Below are 19,600 nucleotides of genomic sequence, written 5' to 3'. Positions count from 1 at the left end.
CTTAAATACTAAGACAATTTTATTTTTATTTTTATATTTTTTCGCTTTTTCCTGCTCCCCTTCAAAAAATCATAACTCTTTTATATTTTCATCCACAGACTAGTATGAGGGCTTGTTTTTTGTGCGACCAGTTGTCCGTTGTAATGCCATCACTCACTTTACCATAAAATGTATGGCGCAACCAAAAAAATACTATTTGTGTGGGGAAATTAAAAAGAAAACCGCAATTTTGCAAATTTTGGAAGGTTTTGTTTTCACGCCGTACAATTTATGGTAAAATGACATGTGTTTTTTATTCTCTGGGACAATACGATTAAAATGTTACCCATGATTAGATACTTTTCTATTACTGTTGCGCTTAAAAAAAAACCGCAAACTTTTTAACCAAATTAGTACATTTAAAATCCCCCTATTTTAAAGACCTATAACTTTTTCATTTTTCCGTATAAGCAGTGGTATGAGGGCTCATTTTTTGCGCCGTGATCTGTACTGTTTATTAATTTCAGATTTGCTTATACAAAACTTTTATGACATTTTTAATAAATTTTTTTGGGATTAAAATGTTATAAAAAAAAGCAGCTATTTTGGACTTTTTTTTTACGTAAGGGATCATTTACATTTTATTTTAATAGTTCTGATATTTACACACGCGGCGATACCAAATATGTATATAAAATATTTTTTTTTACACTTTTTGGGGGTAAAATAGGGAAAATGGGACAATTTACGTTTTTTATTGGGGGAGGTGTCTTTCACATTTTTTTACTTTATTTTTTTACTTTTATTTTTACACTCTTATAGTCCCCATAGGGGACCATTTATAGCAACCATTCGATAGCTAATGCTGTTCAGTGCTATGTATAGAACACAGCACTGATCAGCATTATCGGTCATCTTCTGCTCTGGTCTGCGGGAAGGCAGATCAGAGCAGAAGACTCCCGGAAGGCAGCGGAGCCAGGTGAGGATGATCGTGCAGGATGCCGTGCAGGATGATCGGATCGCCGCGGCAGCACTGTGGGCTATCCGATCATCCTGTTAAGTGACCGCGATGCTGCAGATGCCGTGATCTGTATTGATCACGGCATCTGAGGGGTTAATGGCGGACATCCGCGGGATCGCGATCCACAGCAGGGACCTGCCGCGCATGATGCCTGCATCGCTCCGATGCCCGCGGTTATGCTCAGGATGTAAATGTACGTTCTGGTGCGTTAAGTACCACATCACCAGGACGTACATTTACATCCTGCGTCGTTAAGGGGTTAATCATATGTTGCTTTTGTACTTGGGTGTGTGTACTCCGGAGCTCACACTGGAAGACTTGCTGAATTTAAGTCTCTCCCTGGGACGCGCTGATCATCCCCTTGACAACTATCTCCTACCCCTCTCCCACATCACTAGCTGTTTTCAGTGGGGAGTAGGCACGGTCTGGATCCAGGGGAGTATCTGTTGATGACGCTGCTGTTGAGAGATGGCACATGAATCTGCAGCCACTGCTTTTCGTGACGTCATCCCTGGGTGAGTCCTCCTGCTTTCTGATGCGCAGGTGCCGGCTCTCTGCACTGATGTAGTGGTGACGGGAGAAAAAATGGATGCGAGGCGGAGCATAACCATATAAGAAACCACTGGGTCTTTAGGTTAGTTGCTAATGCCACCTCCGCAAAACAAGACTGGATTATTACTTGGAGTCTCCCTCACGAGCCACAGAGCGAAACGCCGCATAGGAGACAGGTTTCAAGTCAACAGTAGTGGACCGCACCTTACTTGGCACATTGCACTTTGATCATTTACAATTTTCTGTCTGGTTTTATAGGGATTGTGCAGAGTAGCACACAGGTTCCTGAGGCACGGGGGTCGCCCTTTTTAGGGAGAGTGCCCCAGCTACGTGAAACACAGCTAGGGACAGGTTAATATAGGGAATCTGTGCACTACACTATAGGGAGGAATAGGGAGTGTAGGGAGAGCTATTGTACCTACCGGCATCCCTTACTAATGGCTCCCTGGAGCCACTGCTCTATTTAGAAAGTATCTTCTATCCCTCATAGGTTTATTATATTCATTGTATACACCTATGTATGTATGTGCATACTCCCTATGAGCTCTTGGCATCAATATTAGTTCACATTTATCTACATTGTATCTTTTGGTGACTAATTATCTAGAGCTTGATATTATTTGATTGTGCAACTTCATGTGCTAGGTGCAATATATGATCTTTTGGTGTGTCTATCTGTTTATATATTTTAATATTTTTGGGTGCTAATATTTTAGAAGCATTATAATAAAAGTTATATTTTAATATTTCTATACCCCAGTTTTTGATATGAAAGTTATTAAACAACCATCAGGGAGCATGAGTGGATTTCTCAAGATGGTGGACCATCTTAAAAGTACTCTCTGAGGTACAGTTGTCTATCAAAGAAACATAAAGTCGCTCAGGAAATAACATTTAATAATTCTTGGAATATATTGGTAGAAAAACTCTTCAGCATTGGAAGCATGGACCCGCACTTTATTTGGTATATAATAAAGATATATAGAGGCTATATTACCGTGTCTTAACATCACATAGTACAGGTTTTCCATATTATTAATGATTACATCTAAGACAAGCCTCGCTTTTCATCATTTACATTTTCTATAAATACCGTATGTAAAAAATCCCTTGTTCTTTGACTCCTTGACCCAGAACTTTTGCCAACAATCCCCTCTAAAGTTTACTTAATGAACATGCGGCTAAATACCTTTTTAGTTCTAGAAGGCTTTTCATTATAGCTGAACTTTATAGTCACAGCACCAACGAACTCTTATATTAGAAAGTCAATTCAATCTTTAACAGGGATTTATCTCTTTGGTATATCAGTAAAAGACAGAAATGAGATTTGGGTTCATTCCCCTGTTAGAACAGATTGTTCTGAAGTCTGCCAGTTTTATTATTGACCAACCTGTACTTTGGAGTGATTTTCTCTTCATGTATCCCAAAAAAACTCACACGACCCAATAATCATGTGTTGATAGGTGAATTAGTTTCAGAATTCTAATGAAGCTCAGCAGCTGGGAGACAGACAGCTCATCTAAAGATTAAATGAGAAAAATTGCCACTTTTGCTGGTTCCTTTAGAAACTCATCTACATTCTGTCAGCTTTTATTAGGATAGGAAACAGCGAATTTTGAAGGAAATATGCATGAGTCCTACATTGAGCTAACCAATCGGTTAAGACACCTTTATGTAGTAACTGCAATTTACTTTATAACATTTTTTTTTCAGAAGTTGCAGCAACAAGTTATTATTGCTATGTTATATATTATTGCATTAAAGGGGTACTCCAGAAAATTATTATTATTATTATTATTTTTTCCACATCATTTGATGCCAGAAAGTTAAGCAGATTTGTAAATTACTTCTATTGAAAAATCTTAATCCTTCCAGTACTTATCAGCTGCTGTATACTACTGAGGAAGTTGTGTAGTTCTTTCCAATCTGACCACAGTGCTCTCTGCTGACACCTCTGTCTGTTTCAGGAACTGTCTGGAACAGGTTTGCTATGGGAATTTGCTTCTACTCTGGATATTTCCTGACACAGACAGAGGTGTCAGCAGAGAGCACTGTGGTCAGATTGGAAAGAACTATACCACTTTCTCTGTAGCATACAGCAGCTGATAATTACTGAAACGCTATAGATTATTAAATAGAAGTAATTTACAAATCTGTTTCACTTTCTAGCACCAGTTGATATGAAAACATTTGTTTCCCATTTGTTTTTCACCAGACTACCCCTTTAACTACAATATTGCTATAATCTCTTCTAGTATTGACTGATGATGTTATTTAACCAACTCTCATACTTTGTACCAAAAATTAATAGATAGATGGACACATAGACAGAGAGATTACATTGGTACAATGCATGGACTATTTCATAATTTTCAGTATACAGTATAATACACTACATTCAGGAACAATTTGTAAATCAAGAGAGGGACACAGCAATACCAAGCTCCCAGACTAAATGAAGCTTCAAAATTCCCGTAAGTACGTTTATCACTTTGAAGAGTAATAGCAATTTTCTTATATATAATGTCATTATCAAAATTGCGGCTAGGAGGGAGTATGATATTATCTTTAGATTACAGACTGTATTGTGTTGATGAACTGAGGGTTTTCAATATTTATTTATTACCCAAATATAAAGGGGTGTCCACATAAATTGTCCTTGAATTCAATTATTTATTTATATTTTGTTAAAATACAAACTCAATACAATGGTCACATAGCAAATACATCTCTTGATAGACTATAGCGATTTTTTAAATTTATTTTTTATTTTAAAGATAGAATTGTGACACATATTTTGGAATTTATTGAGCCATTAGTAAAGGTAACTGTACAGCCCACAAAATTGCCACATCAATTGTTAAAATAATAAAAAATTATATTTTGAATTTTTTTTTTTAAATAATACATAGACATATAATAATATATTGAATATAACCGAACCTAAGACTCAGTGTCAAGCATTTAGTCTCCTGGGTCTCCCCAAGATGCATTTCAGGAAAATGGAAATATAAGGGCCTAGGCCAAACACTTAAAAACAGCCCCATTCAAATACCCTGATGTCACCAGTATGCATTCTGTTAGGTCGTATTCTTTAGGCATCCACTAAACTCAGATTACTCTAGCAGATTTCCAGATTTCATCACTCAAGAGAACATGTTTCCGCTTTTACAAATCCAGATCATACTTGGATTTACATGAGATTAACTTGTGACAACAGAAACCTACTTGCAGCTTACAATGCCATGTTCAGGGTTGTTTCTCACATAGCATGAAAAAATTGCATAATTTGGCTTGTTTTTTTCCTTTTTTTTTTTTTTTTCGAAACCACAAAATACACAAGCAGGCATAGATTTTCCACAATAAAATTGCACAAAAGATTTGCACTTTTTATATTCTCCATAACCTAAAAACAAGTGTCATAATCTTTGAGAACAAATCCACACCGTAGTGGTCATGCTCAATTTTATCAAATTTTCAAATATTGGTGAGCATGGTATAGAAAGCTTTATTTTTGCACAATTTTGAAGCGTGGAATGATTTCAGACAGTTATTTGGCATGATTTATGGTAAAAATGTGAGCTACTCCTGAGGAAGTTGCCATTTTCAGGCAACGGAACGCGTGGGGTTCTTGTGACCCCGTCCTCCATTATCCATTTGGTCTGGGACGCTAGCTTCTGTCATTTCATTCAGGACATGCAAGTATAGGTGTTGCCCAGGCTTGGTTTTTCCACATTGATTATTTTCATCATGTCTTTTCTTATATGTATGGTCATGTGTGTTAAATATATAAATTATTTTATTATCTGTTTAGCATTGGGCACCTTGCCCATACAGTGACATTGATTTGTTATATGCTAGGCTCCGACTTGCTATTTATTTGACCATAGAGGACGGGTATCTATATAGGTGAGGGGGTTCATGGCCCCTCTCCTTTGTTGTGCACTGGCCTTCAGCCAGGATTTTAATGGTTTTTTAATGTGTGTCTCTAATATTTGTTTAACCCTGTATGTGCAATTTGTCTTTTGTACTAAAGTGTACTGATAAATTAATTTCAATTGGTATTGCTGGGTGTGCTGCTACTTTTCAGTGATGTCTTTCTCTTACTATTTACATTATGCTAAAAACTGGCACAAATCCATTGGTAAATACATATATTATATAAAAGTCACTTAACTCTTCAGTACAACCCGTAATAATGCCATTTGCTTATGGAGACTACAATGGTGTAAGCTTGATTTTATTCCCTTGTATGCAATGGGTGTGGCTTAAAAATTATACTATCCACATACTTTTGGCTGCATAGTACATTTATGTATGTGCTGAACTTTGATTCAGAAGCATATATGTGTTCCATGATCTTGATATTGAGTTTTTTCTATTAGTGCTTTCAGCAACGTCTTTGTAAAAAATTGCTTTTGCCCAGAAATCATTGTCTGTACTCATAACAGTTTTCACATTTTCATTTGATACTGAACATCTGTTACCTGTCATCTGCTCTTTCCTTGTAGATGTTGTTTCATCTTTCAGGAAATTCTACTGCTGCATTTTTAACAACCTTTGTACCTTTTATTGTCCTCTGTGATCCTTTGCCATGAAAGCATTTTTAGATGGACTTGTTCCCCATCCATTAACATTATGTGTTCCCTTTTTAGTTTGTGAGTGGGTTTCAATTTTGTTCTGAATAAATTGCTATTATATCAAGTGGAAATAAAAATAAATAAATGAATGAAAATCAATAAAGAATATGGTTTCAAAAGCAACCTCACAACACGGTTGGGCAGAAACATTTAAAGTTTGTAATGATGCAGGCAACAAATTTGTTTTACAGAATTTAATAAGTTTAAAATTTCAAATAATTTACCCATTATCCCACATACAACAAACACAACAGCACATTGTAGTTACTAAGACATATGGCAACATTGAATATATGAATTATTTTAAATAGTGATACTGATATATTTACTATGCAAGTGAAACTGAGGTTCTTAGCGCAAATTTTGTTAAACCCCTTAAGGAACCCCTTAATTAATAGCCATAACTCTTATTTTTTCATCTACACACCCATATGAGGGTTTGTTTTTTGCTGGACCAATTGTACTTTGAAATTTCTTCCTTCATTTTTCCATAACATATGCTCCAAAACAAGAAAAAATATTTGCGAGGATATTTATTTATTTTGCATAATTTACCATGTCTAACTAACGTGTTAGTTTGATTCTGTGGGTTGGGGTGATTTCATCAATAACCAATTTGTATAGCTCCATCATGTTTTACTAATTTTTACAAATTCCCAATTCTTTTTTTCCCATTTTATTATATAGTTAAATAGATACATAGCTTTCAAGACATGTATTTGTCCAGTTATGCCTATTACCCTACAATGTTGTACCAGAGGAAAGCAAGCTATTTAAAACATACCAACTACATATAACATACACACATATAAACTAAGGTCAATAATTGCACTAGGGGTAGATGGGGGGAGGGGGGGATGCTGGTCCTGCCCTATTTTCCTGCCTTTTGGAGCCACGGCAGAGTAAGCTCCCTGCTGCTGCTGTAGCTCTGTGTGTCTGCTAATCACTGCCGGTGAGAAATCCGAGATACAAGCGGACACGCAATGCTACCACAGGAGCAGCAAGGTGCTTGCTCTACCGTGGATCTGTAACTACCAACAGCGCATCCGCAGCTTCAAATATGCTGCAGATGTTATTCCATGTGACCCTTCCCCTAGAGAATATAAAGATAAGAGATATATTCATGTAAGAGAGGAAAAAGAAAAGACACGGATCACTCACCGACTTCCAATGCTGTTGTCATGACTAGTGATGTTGCGAATTGTTCGCCGGCGAACAGTTCCTGGCGAATTTAGCATGTTCGCGTTCGCATCGCCGGGCGAACATATGTGAAGTTCGATCCGCCCCCTATACTTTAACATTGCAGTAAACTTTGACCCTGTGAGTCAGTCAGCAGACACATTACAGCCAATCAGCAGCAGTCCCTCCCTTCCAGACCCTCCTACCTTTTGCACGGATGCCATTTTACCCTCATTCAGCATGCTGCAGGCTTAGGAAGTGGAGGGTCAGAGAAGCTGCTCCTGCTGTATAGGGAAAGCGATAGCTAGGTTGCTGCTAGGTGGTGTATTCAGGGTCCAGTTTACTTCTAAAGCACTAGTGTAACATCTGCTTTAAGGACAGCACCCAAAAAAGCCCTTTTTAGGGCTGAAAGATATCAGTCCGTGTGTTTTGCAACCGCTGGAGGCACCCTGGTTGGGAGGGAACCGCTGGTTAAATGGGGTACTCCAGAATCAAACTTAAGTTCCTTCAAGCAACTAACTACTACAGTATTCAAAGGGCTGAAAGATATCAGTCCGTGAGTCTTGCAACAGCTGGAGGCACCCTGGATTGGGAGGGAACCGCTGGTTAAAAGGGGTACTCCAGAGTCAAACTTAAGTTCCTTCAAGCAACTAATTACTACAGTATTCAAAGGGCTGAAAGATATCAATCCGTGTGTTTTGCAACAGCTGGAGGCACCCTGGTTGGGGACCACTTCTTAAAAGGGGAACTCTTGCTGGCAAGCTTGGGGTCTTTCATGCTGTTGTGCCTGTTGGGGGACCCTCGTATAAAAAGGATGAAGGAGAACGACCTGTACTGGGTGTCCATGCTACTAGACCCCCGGTATAAACATAAAGTGCCTGACATGTTACCGCATTACAGCAAGGCGCAAAGGATTCAGCAGGTCCAAAATAAATTAAGAAGTATGCTGTACACAGCATATAAGGGTCATATTACAGCACAACAGGGATCTAACAGGGGAAGAAATGAAAGTAACCCTCCTCCTCCTCCCACGAACATGCCGGCAAGGACAGGATGCTGTATAGACATGCTGTTGATGGAGGAAATGCAGAGCTTTTTAAGTCCTACGCATCCCCACAGCCCTTCGGGGTCCACCATCAGAGAACGTCTTGACCGACACGTAGCAGACTACCTGGCCTTAACCGCAGATATTGACACTCTGAGGAGCGATGAACCCCTTGACTACTGGGTGTGCGGCTTGACCTGTGGCCTGAGCTATCCCAATTTGCGCTCAAACTTCTGGCCTGTCCCGCTTCAAGTGTCCTGTCAGAAAGGAGATTCAGTGCAGCAGGAGGTATTGTCACTGAGAAGAGGAGTCGCCTTGGTCAAAAAAGTCTGGATTACCTCACCTTTCTTAAGATGAATGAGGGATGGATCCCGAAGGGACTGACACTGGGCGACACATTTGACTGAACAAGGCCTGATCAGATGAGCTGCCTTGGGCTAAAAATGGTATTTGAACTCTGTATGCCGGATGACTTGCATGACTTATCTTCCACCAACTAGGGTTCAAGCCGCAATGTTTTAGGGCAGAAATTTTTCTGCCCGCTGCTACAGCAGCGGCTGCAACAATACCACATTTTCCAGCCAGGTGTACATGCCTAATTTTTCTGGCCTCTGCTGCTGCATTTCTTATGGTGCTGCAATTTTTATGGCCACTGCTACAGCTGTGACAATACCAAATTTTCCAGCCAGGTGTACATGCCTAATTTTTCTGGCCTCTGCTGCTTCACTTTTTCTGGTGCTGCAATTTTTCTGGCTGCTGCTACAGATACGGCTGCGACAATACCAAATTTTTCATCCATGTGTACATGCCTAATTTTTCTGGCCTCTGCTGCAGCACTTGTTATGGTGCTGCAATTTTTCTGGCCACTGCTACAGAAGCAGCTGCAACAATACCAAATTTTTCAGGCATGTGTACATGCCTAATTTTTCTGGTACTCTCTGCTGACATCTCTGTCCATTTTAGCAACCGTGGATATTAGATGTATGCTAAGGGTAGCATGGTGGCTCAGAGGTTAGCACTGCTGCCTTACAGCTCTGGGGCCTTGGGTTCAAATCCATACCGGAGCAGTGAGTGTGATTCATCATTTCTTTCTGTGGACATCTTCTGTTTATCCCCTTCATCTCCTGGATTCTGCTGTATACTCATATCTTGCCTAGTCTTGTTCATTTTATCATGTCTGCCGTTTATATGATATCCGGTTTATGAACTGTTTGTAAATTCACTATATTCTGCTGTTTGTGAGTTTATATTGTGCCCTGTTAGTATTTGTATTCTGTCTGGTATATGTCGTTGTCTAGTAGTTTTCTGCTTCTGTTCTGATCTGTAATCGACTATGTATATTATGTGTGTTTATGCTTCTGCACTTTAGCGCAGGAACGGAACGGCACCCAGTTGCCGATCCACCATTTAGGGTGGATGGGCAAGTAGGCAGGGAGAGCGGTTTTGGGGTCAGTTTAGGGCTCACTCTCCCTGTCCCCAGTCGGTCATGACAGAATAACCAGCCAATCCACTTGCTCTGTTGCCACTTTCTATGTTCCTGATTCGGTTTTCAAGTGGACCAGATGCAAGGACCTCTTCGGCCTGTCTGCTGCAGTATGGCGTTCCTCCATTCCTGAACCAAGCATCTTCATCCAGGTGGCAATCATGGAGCCACCTGTGCCCAGGTATTTTTTGTAAAAAAAAATTCTTGTATGTTTTTATGCTTGTTTTTATTTTTAGAGGGTCTGGTGGCCCCTCTTTAAAGGGGGGGGTACTGTAATGTCCGTTTATTTGTTTTTCTTTTTTTCTGTTTAGGTGTGTATTCACACACTAGTTTGTTCAGAGCAATTTGCTATTCTAGCTGGATAGGGAATAGTTAATGCTCTGAATGAATGAGAACTTGGGTGGAGTGATTTAGCCAGAGTTCTTCTGCAATCTGGTGCTGGTTATTGAGTGCAATACTACTATGTCTGTTTGTGCTATATTCTGACTATGTCTGCTTGAGCATTTACCTTGTATTTACCTTGTCATTTTATCTGGGTTTTTAGCCATGGTTATATAGCATGCTCCTTGTATTTTTCCAAATGCAATGGTGTCCGCTCACCTCCGGAGGCAGATCCCCGACACACCTGTGCTGCCACGGACCCGCCGGTCCCGCCCCGGCTTCAACAGCGTATGAAAAGGAAGGATTGTCCGACAGCAGGTATGTTCAAAGAGATCACTTTTATTCATGCCATAGCAAGGAAACAGACATCACAGGACTGTAGTAATCTGACGCGTTTCGCTCTCTCTTGAGCTTAAACGTAGACTGGTCTACGTTTAAGCTCAAGAGAGAGCGAAACACGTCAGATTACTACAGTCCTGTGATGTCTGTTTCCTTGCTATGGCATGAATAAAAGTGATCTTTTAGAACATACCTGGTGCCGGACAATCCTTCCGCTCCTTGTATTTTAGTCTGTGTTACATTAGTCGGTTTTAGGATTATGTTTGTTCATTCTGCTCTGTCTGTGTTTACACTATGTCTGAGTCTAGCTTGGACCCTGTGCTCTGTATGTTATATTCTTGTTTGGTATTCTGAAGTCTATTCAGACTCATCCGGTTCTAGTCTAGTGTTTCATTTATTATATTTCTGTTTCCTACTGGGTCAGCATTTTGTCCACACGATGTGTGTCCCCTGGTCAGTAGCCTATTTAGCTTTATTATTAATGTCTACTCCTATAGTGGAGTGGGGAGTCCAGTTTGTACATTCTGTGTCCCAGTGTGAACAGTGTCTTATTTTTCCTTATCAGTTTGCCTGTTTATATTATGCCCTGCTAGTATTTGTATCCTTTTTAGTATATCTGGTTGCCTAGTAGTTTTCCGTTTCTGGCCTGTGACCGACTATGTATATTTTGTGTTTTTACGCCACTGCACTTTAGTGCAGGAAGGGACCGGCACCCAGTTGTCAATCCATCGTTTAGGATGGATGGGCACTTAGGCAGGGAGAGTCTTTTTAGGGTCATTTAGGGCTCACTCTCCCTGTGCCCCAGTCGGTCATGACATCTGTGCTCTTTATTCTTAAATATACAAAGGTGGCTACGCATAGTCAGATTTAACGGCAGGGCAGAAGGTGGTATGGAGCCCCCTCCGGAGCACCGGACGGGGCTGCTTACCACCTTCTGCCCTGCCGTTACATCTGTCTATGTGTAGCCACCTTTGTATTCAAGAATAAAGAGTACACCACTGGAAGTTGGTGAGTGATCTGTGTCTTTTCTTTTTCCTCTCTTACATGAACATATCTGCTGAGACGAACTAGCGTGAGCACCACCACTAGCTGGCTGATGTGAACAGCGCTTACTGTTTGAACGCATAGACTGTCAAGAGCAGTGCCCCAGAGCAGTGCCAGGTGCTTCTCTATTCACTTGTAATAAAGGTTAGAGATATCATAGAGATATGAGTGGCTGCAATATATAGAGCTGGCTTATTCATAAATTCACTGGGTAATGCACCTTGATAAGGTTAACATACTGTATGTAAGTGCCCATGAAAGTGCAATGACAAAGATGATAAGATCCATAAAGCATAACATGAAGTACCAACACCAGAGACCTTCAGAGTAACAGAATATCAGATAAACAGAAATATTCTCTCACAGCCCCCCTGCAATTAAATGAGGGAGATAGTGTTCCATCTCAGGTTCACATAAAGGGCATAACACTATACTGGCTGGTTAGCATGTGAGCAGGGATGTTGTCCTGGTGACAGAGGGATACAAACTACCTATTTAAACGTGAAGCACACGGCCTTGCAGATAGTGTCACACCCTTCTGCCCAAACGTCTCATACACTTCTGCCCATAACACAAAGACATCAGAATATTGGGCAGACTAGATGGGCCAAATGGTTTTTATCTATTGACACATTCTATGCTTCTTTGTTTCTACGTCTGTTGTTAGGATAGAGCCCGTTCTAGTCTGTGTACAGTAGAGAGGCATAATCTTACCGGAGGCACACTTCTAGGAGGATCCCTCATAATAGTGAGATTCTAGGGGAAGGAGAAGCAACAGTAAATGCATTTAAACCACATTGTTATGAAAAACCAGTGAGGGTAGGTTTCTTTCACATTATTCATATAGTATGCAGGTACTGTAATGCCCAAACACTGATCGGTTTAGCTTTAGTCCAAACCTGAAAATTCCCTGGTTATCACCCTTAATCCCACTCATAAATGCGGAAGCTGGAAGGGGAGATACTAGATTGCTACCGCAAGAGTGGTCCTGGTAAAGGGGCAAATGATCAGGCAGGCCAGAACTCTCTGGTGGCAAACAGCAGGGATATAGGCAAAGTAAAAGCATAGCAAACAGAGTCTGCTTTAGCAAAGCTGAGCTGGTAATAATAGCAAAGCTGTGTAGATCAGAAGCAGCCAGATGATGTTAGCTTGCTCAGAATGCAGAGGTGTAGATGACAGGGCAATAAGGTCATGAACACAGGAACAATGCTGACAGGTACCTTTGCTTGTCGAAACTACAATGTTGCTCAGGCAGAGCAAAATTATTTAGGCAGCACCCAGCTGAGGTTGGAGAAGTGGAAACAGGGACATGAACATGCCTGCAGGGTGTGCCAGAATCTGTCCCACCTGCTCATTACAAAAGAAGAATTGAACCTGCAGCCAAAAGGGGGGAGCTCTGTAAGCAGCTTGGCTGAGGTAAAAAGTTAGACTACAGAGTTTGCACATCTGGATTTGGGAATTTTCTGACATTCTTCGCTGCAGATCCTCTTAAGCACTATCAGGTTTTTTTTGTGTAACAGAATGTGCAATTGTGCAATTTTTTTTAGTCAGGTTTTATTTTGTGCAAGAAAAGTTAACATGTCCTTCTTACCATGTAATGGATGCAGTAAAAAAAAAATTAAACCTTCTCCAAAAAAAATTACACAAAAAAAGTTTTAATAAAAGTAATTAATCCCCTCCCCTAATAAAAATATAATTCCCCTCTTTTCTCATTTTACAAAAAAAAAGCTTATTCAGCTTATTTGGTATCGCCACATGCATTGTTTTTTGTTTGTTTTTTATTTCTTGTTTGTGTTTTCCACTAGTTTTCTAACCAACTAATGGTAAACGGTAGAATAATGCCCTTTACGCCCTCATACTGGACGCATCTACCACCTCCACTCCCTTGTACCGGCTGGATTGGGAGAAAGATATAGGCCTCCCTCTTACAGATGAGGAATGGTGCAGGGCCCTATCTCAGTGTCACTGCACAACCATTTCCTGGAAAGCACAAGAGACCAACTTCAAACTCCTCTCCAGGTGGTATAGAGTACCAGACCTACTTACTAAATTTTATCCGGGTCTCGGACGCTTGTTGGAGATGTGGTTCGTCTGGTGGCACTGTTATTCACATTTTGTTGCGCTGCCCCCTGATGACTCCTTTTTGGAACAGAGTCCTAGATGTTATTCTTCGCTTAACGACTTATAAACTACACAATAACCGCGAAACCCTACTTCTGAGTATTCTACCCAAAGGAATGACCAAACACACCTCCAAACTGATCCCTTTCCTTCTACTAGCTGCTAGGACCCTTGTTCCAAGAATATGGAAAGCAAGACATCCTCCTTCCATCTCGGACTGGTTTCAAGAGATATCACACTTACACAGAATGGAGAAATTACGGGCGGAATCTCCCCGTCAATTAGACACATATCATAAAATTTGGCATCCTTGGACGCAGTTCTCGTCCTCGAATGACTATGCACAAATCCATCTCTCCAATTGAGCTGGTGTGGTGTCTCTTGTTGACCACATACATCAAGTAGTCTCTATAGCTTACATGGATCTATACATACTGCTGCCCAGCCGGGGAACCACGTTGATCCGATAACCTCTCGTGTCAAAAGGTACGTCTCATTGATCTTATTGTCTACCCTCTACTCCTTCTCATTTCTCCCTTCCCCTCCCTTTTCCTTTCCTGCTTCCCGCTTCTTTTCTCTTTTTTCCCCTTCACTTTTTCCTCTCTTCTCACCGCTGGCATCCTGCCACTTTAGTTGACATTCATATATGTTATATATATATATATATATATATATATATATATATATATTTTTTTTTTTTTTTATTTGCTACCTGACAGTGGCCATGCAGTTTGCATTCTGTTCTCTCCGTGCTCTCGACTGAATTAGAAGCCCATCATAAGCAGGATGGGGAAGTGATACCTTTAAAAAAGCTCTAACCCCGCTGACTAACAGTTCCCCATGAGTGATCTCATGTCGCTGATGCTATGTGTTTTTACTTACCTGAATGCGAGCTTCAAGTTGTTATTCATTCATTGCCTTCTGTCATACTGCTGTTATTTCTGCTTGCCTACGTTTGTATCTGTATTGATATTTTGGTTAAACTTAATAAAATTATCAAATATTTAAAAAAATAATAACGGTAGAATAATGTAGGCTTGTAAACTAATACAGGACTGTGGACACTTGGGCTATGGACACTTTCAAAAAGCAAGTGCTTAATATTTATTATCTCCATGGGTGTTTGTTGAAATGATGCTTAACTTTGTTTCTACAGTATCTACAGGGTGCTGTGTGAGCTATATTTTGTCTCTATATTTGTACATGACTATATGTTCCTCCACTTTTGACTGCCTTGTATCTACTTCCCTCGAATGCCCTGTATCTACTCTTCTTGATTGCCTTGTATCTACTCTTCTCGACTGCCTTGTATCTTCTCTCCTCGACTACCTTGTATCTATTCCCCTTGACTGCTTTGGATCTACTTCCCTCGACTGCCTTGTATCTACTCTTCCCGACTGCCTTGTATCTACTCTTCTCGACTGCCTTGTATCTACTCCCCTCAACTGCCTTGTATATATTCTCCTCAACTGCCTTGTATCTATTTTCCTCAACTGCTTTGTATTTACTTCCCTCAACTGCCTTGTATCTATTCTCCTCAACTGCTTTGTATCTACTCCCCTCTTTTTCCTTGTATCTACTCCTCTCGACTGCCTTGTATCTGTTTTCCTCTACTGCTTTGTATCTACTTCCCTTGACTGTCTTGTATCTATTCTCCTCCACTGCTTTGTATCTACTTCCCTTGACTGTCTTGTATCTATTCTTCTTGACTGCCTTGTATCTATTCTGCTCAACTGCCATGTATCTATTCTCCTCAACTGCTTTGTTTCTACTTCTCTCGACTTGCCTTGTATCTATTCTCCTCGACTGCCTTGTATCTATTCTCCTCGACTGCCTTGTATCTTCTCTCCTTGACTGCTTTGTATCTATTTTCCTCAATTGATTTGTATCTACTTCCCTCGACTGCCTTGTATCTATTCTCCATGACTGCCTTGTATCTATTTTCCTCGATTGCTTTGTATCCACCTTCCTCGACTGCCTTGTATCTATTTTCCTCGACTGCCCTGCATCTATTTTCCTCTCTCTCTTCTCTAGTCCTGTAATTTTTCTCAGCAATTAAAATTCCATTTTATGAGGGATTTTGCAAACTCATTCTTCATTAAGGTGGATAAAAAGTTCTTCACACCTATGTATTGTATCATGTACTTTTTAAATTGTACAATATTTTACGCTAGCAGTCATAATTTAGAAGGAACAAATTGTTATAACACATTTCATTAATGTACTTTAGATGCCGTGATACAATTCATGTGTCACTAAATGTAGATATAATAAAATGAGATCTGTATTTAATATATAGTTACCAAATAATAAAAACTGACATATTGACTTAGGTATCAGATAAAAGATTTTTTTATAACTGTATTTCAGGAATGCTTGCATAAACTATTCCTCACTACTGTAGGTTATTATAGGTTATTTTATAGACTTTAATATACAAGGTTATTATTTATACAAGACTTTAATACTTGGAGTCCCTGTTTGTGTTTCCATACAGTGCCACCTAAATCAGCTTATTGAAATATTCTCTAAAAGTATCATTATCACCTCAATGCTACATCTGATGGTGCATTTTTCTGTTCAAGTGGGATATTGAAGGCTAGAGATGAGCGAATTGAATCTGACAAAGTCAAATTAATTCCGAATTTAATGAAAAATTTAATTCTGACCAAATCCGAACTTCGACTCGATTCTAAATAACAAATTTCTTCATTAGTGACACCCCTGTGATCGTCCTGTATAATGTATAGATGCGAGCGGCTTTCTCCTGCGCTCACATCTCTGCAATAGATAGGACAATTGCAGAGGGTGTCAGGAGTGGCACTTGCTGGGATCTGTCCTCAACTGCAGGTTCTACTGCTCCCAACATGGAGCACACTCTGCTCCATGCTGGGAGCTGTAGTACCTGCATTAATAGACAGTTTGCTTCTGACACCTGATGCGATCGTCCTATATAATGTATAGATGCCGGTTCTTCTCTGGTCCCACTGTAGTATGAGTATGTGCTGTATAAATACCTATTATTCATATTTCCTGCAGAGAGCTGTGAGTGGCTGAAACCATCTGGCCAATCACAGCTCTCTGCGGGAAATATGAATAAGTGATGTGAATTCTATTCACATCACTGGCCGCCGGAGTATAGTGCAGTTAAGCAAGCGCAGGAGAAAGCTGCTCCATCTCTACAATAGAAAGGACAATTGCATTGGCTGTCAGGAGTGACAGCTGCTGTGATCTGCCTATTAGTACAGGTACTGTACTAATTAATACAGGTCTGTTCCATTCTTGAAGCTGTAGTACCTGAATTAATAGACAGATCGCTTCTGACATATGATGTGATTGTCCTGTATAATGTATAGATGCGGGCGGCCGGCCGCTCTTCTCTGGTCCCACTGTAGTATGATTATATGCTGTATATATACCTATTGGGGGAATTTATCATTATTTGTCTATTGTAGACACAGTTCTACCCCTTTACACTGCTGTCTATTGTACACTCTTGCTCAGAATTTACTAAGGCTGTACACTCCTTTGATAAATCTTGTGCAAATATAGAATCGCCCCCCCCCCCCTCGCTCTACCGTACACTCCTTCTCTACCTCACAGGAAAAGTGGACACAGGGATTTTGTTCTATTGCTTTGAGGCCAGGATTCCATTGAGGTTTTTTATGCATCATAAAAACCGCCAGAAAAACTGTCCCAGCTTTTTCCTGCGTTTTGTCAGTTTTTCTTGTGTTTTTTACTTGCGTTTTTGCTGGTGTGTGGAAGCCAAAAAATTTATTAAACTTTTTTTTTTTTCTTTGAAATTTAGATACGTGAATGTGGAGGACTATGTCAGATTTGGTGGATTGCGATGATGAACAGCGTTTAAAAAAATATATATATCAATAAAAGGGTTAACGAGGGCTGTGGGGGGGGAGTGTTTTTTTAAATAATTTTTTTTCAATGTGTTGTGTCTTTTATAATTGAATTTTCAGGCTTAGTAGTGGAAGGCGTCTAGTAGACAGAATCCATTACCAAGTCGGGGCTTAGCGTTAGCACCCAAAACAGCTAGCGCTAACTTGAAAATATTACCCCGGTACCCACCGCCACAGGGGTGCCAGGAAGAGCCGGTACCAACAGGCCCGGAGTGCCAAAAATGGCGCTCCTGGGCCTAGGCAGTAACAGGCTGGCGTTATTTAGGCTGGGCAGGGCCAGTAACAATGGTCCTTGCTCACCCTCATAACGTCAGGCTGTTGCTGCTTGGTTGGTATTAGGGAACCACACCCTTTTTTTATTTATTTATAAAAAAAAAAAAAGCTCATAGGGTTCCCCCTATTTTCAGTATCAGCCAGATACCAACCAAGCAGCAACAGCCTGACGTTACCAGGGTGGGGGCGAGGACCATTGTTACTGGCCCTCTCGAGCTTAAATAACGCCAGCCTGTTACCGCCTAGGCCCAGGAGCGCCATTTTTGACACTCCGGGCCTGTTGGTATCGGCTCTTCCTGGCACCCCTGTGGCGGTGGGTACCGGGGTAATAATTGGGGGTTAGCGCTAGCTGTTTTTGGGGCTTAACGCTAAGCCCTGGCATAGTAATGGATTCTGTCTATAAGACAGCTTCCACTACTAATCCTGAAAATTCAATTATAAAAAACACGGACACATTGAAAAAAAAATGTATTTAAAAAAAATCACTCCCCCACAGCCCTCGTTAACCATTTTATTGAAATAAAAAGAAAAAAAAACGCTGGTCATCGTCGCAGTCCACCAAATCTGACGTAGTCCTGCGCATTCACGTATCTGAAATGAGAAGAAAAGAAAAACAAGAAATATGGGTTAGTAAATTTTTTTTATGCAGCGTGTTCATAATAAGGGAGTCTCCAATTGTTGCTAAACTACAACTCCCATCATGGGGGGGGGATGTAGTTAAGCAACAGCTGGAGGCCCACTGGTTGCAAAACACAGAGAGTTTGTTACTTAACTCAGTGTTTCCCAACCCGTGCACCTCCAGGTGTTGCAAAACTACAACTCCCAGCATGTACGTTTTGTCAGTGCATGCTGGGAGTTATAGTTTGGCAACAGTTGGAGGCGCACAGGTAGGGAAACACTGAGTTAGGAAACAGACAATGTTTACCAACCAGTATGCCTCCAGTTGTTGCAAAACTACCACTCCCAGCATGCCCAGGCAGCCGAAGGACATGCTGAGAGTTGTAGTTTTGCAACAACTGGAGGAGAACAGTTTGGAGACCACTGTGTAGTGGTGTCCAAACCGTAGTCCTCCAGATGTTGCAAAACTACAACTCTCTGCATGTCCAGACTGCCAAGGCATGCTGGAAATTGTAGTTCGGCAACATCTGAAGGACCAATGTTACAGAACTACAACTCCCAGCATGCCTGGACTGTCTGGGCATGCTGGGAGTTGTAGTTTTGCAACATCTGGAAGAGCACAGATTGGAGACCACTATACAGTCTCCAAACTGCGGCCCTCCAGTTCTTGCAAAACTACAACTCCCCGCATGCCCAGACAGCCAAAGGCTGTCTGGGCATGCTGGGAGTTGTAGTTTTGAAACTACCAGAAGCAGCAGTGAAGAGCTTCACTGCTGCCTCTGATGCAGATGCCGCCGCCTCCACTTACCCATGCCGCCAACCCGCCTCCAGCATTCTGGAAAGTGCCGCGGTCCCCGCCGCAGCTCTCTGCGTCATCTTCCCCTGCTTTGCCCGGACTTCTAGCGGCGGGCAGAGCAGGAGAAATTAACTTCACCCCCCCAGTCAGCTCATTCACTGTGATTGGTCCACACCTACCAATCACAGTGATCGCTTACCAGGACCATCGACAGA

This window comes from Hyla sarda, chromosome 4 (genome assembly GCF_029499605.1).
Source record: "Hyla sarda isolate aHylSar1 chromosome 4, aHylSar1.hap1, whole genome shotgun sequence".
In the NCBI taxonomy this organism is placed as follows: domain Eukaryota; kingdom Metazoa; phylum Chordata; class Amphibia; order Anura; family Hylidae; genus Hyla; species Hyla sarda.
The sequence above is the reverse complement of the archived record's forward strand: the minus strand, read 5'-3'. Positions refer to the sequence as shown.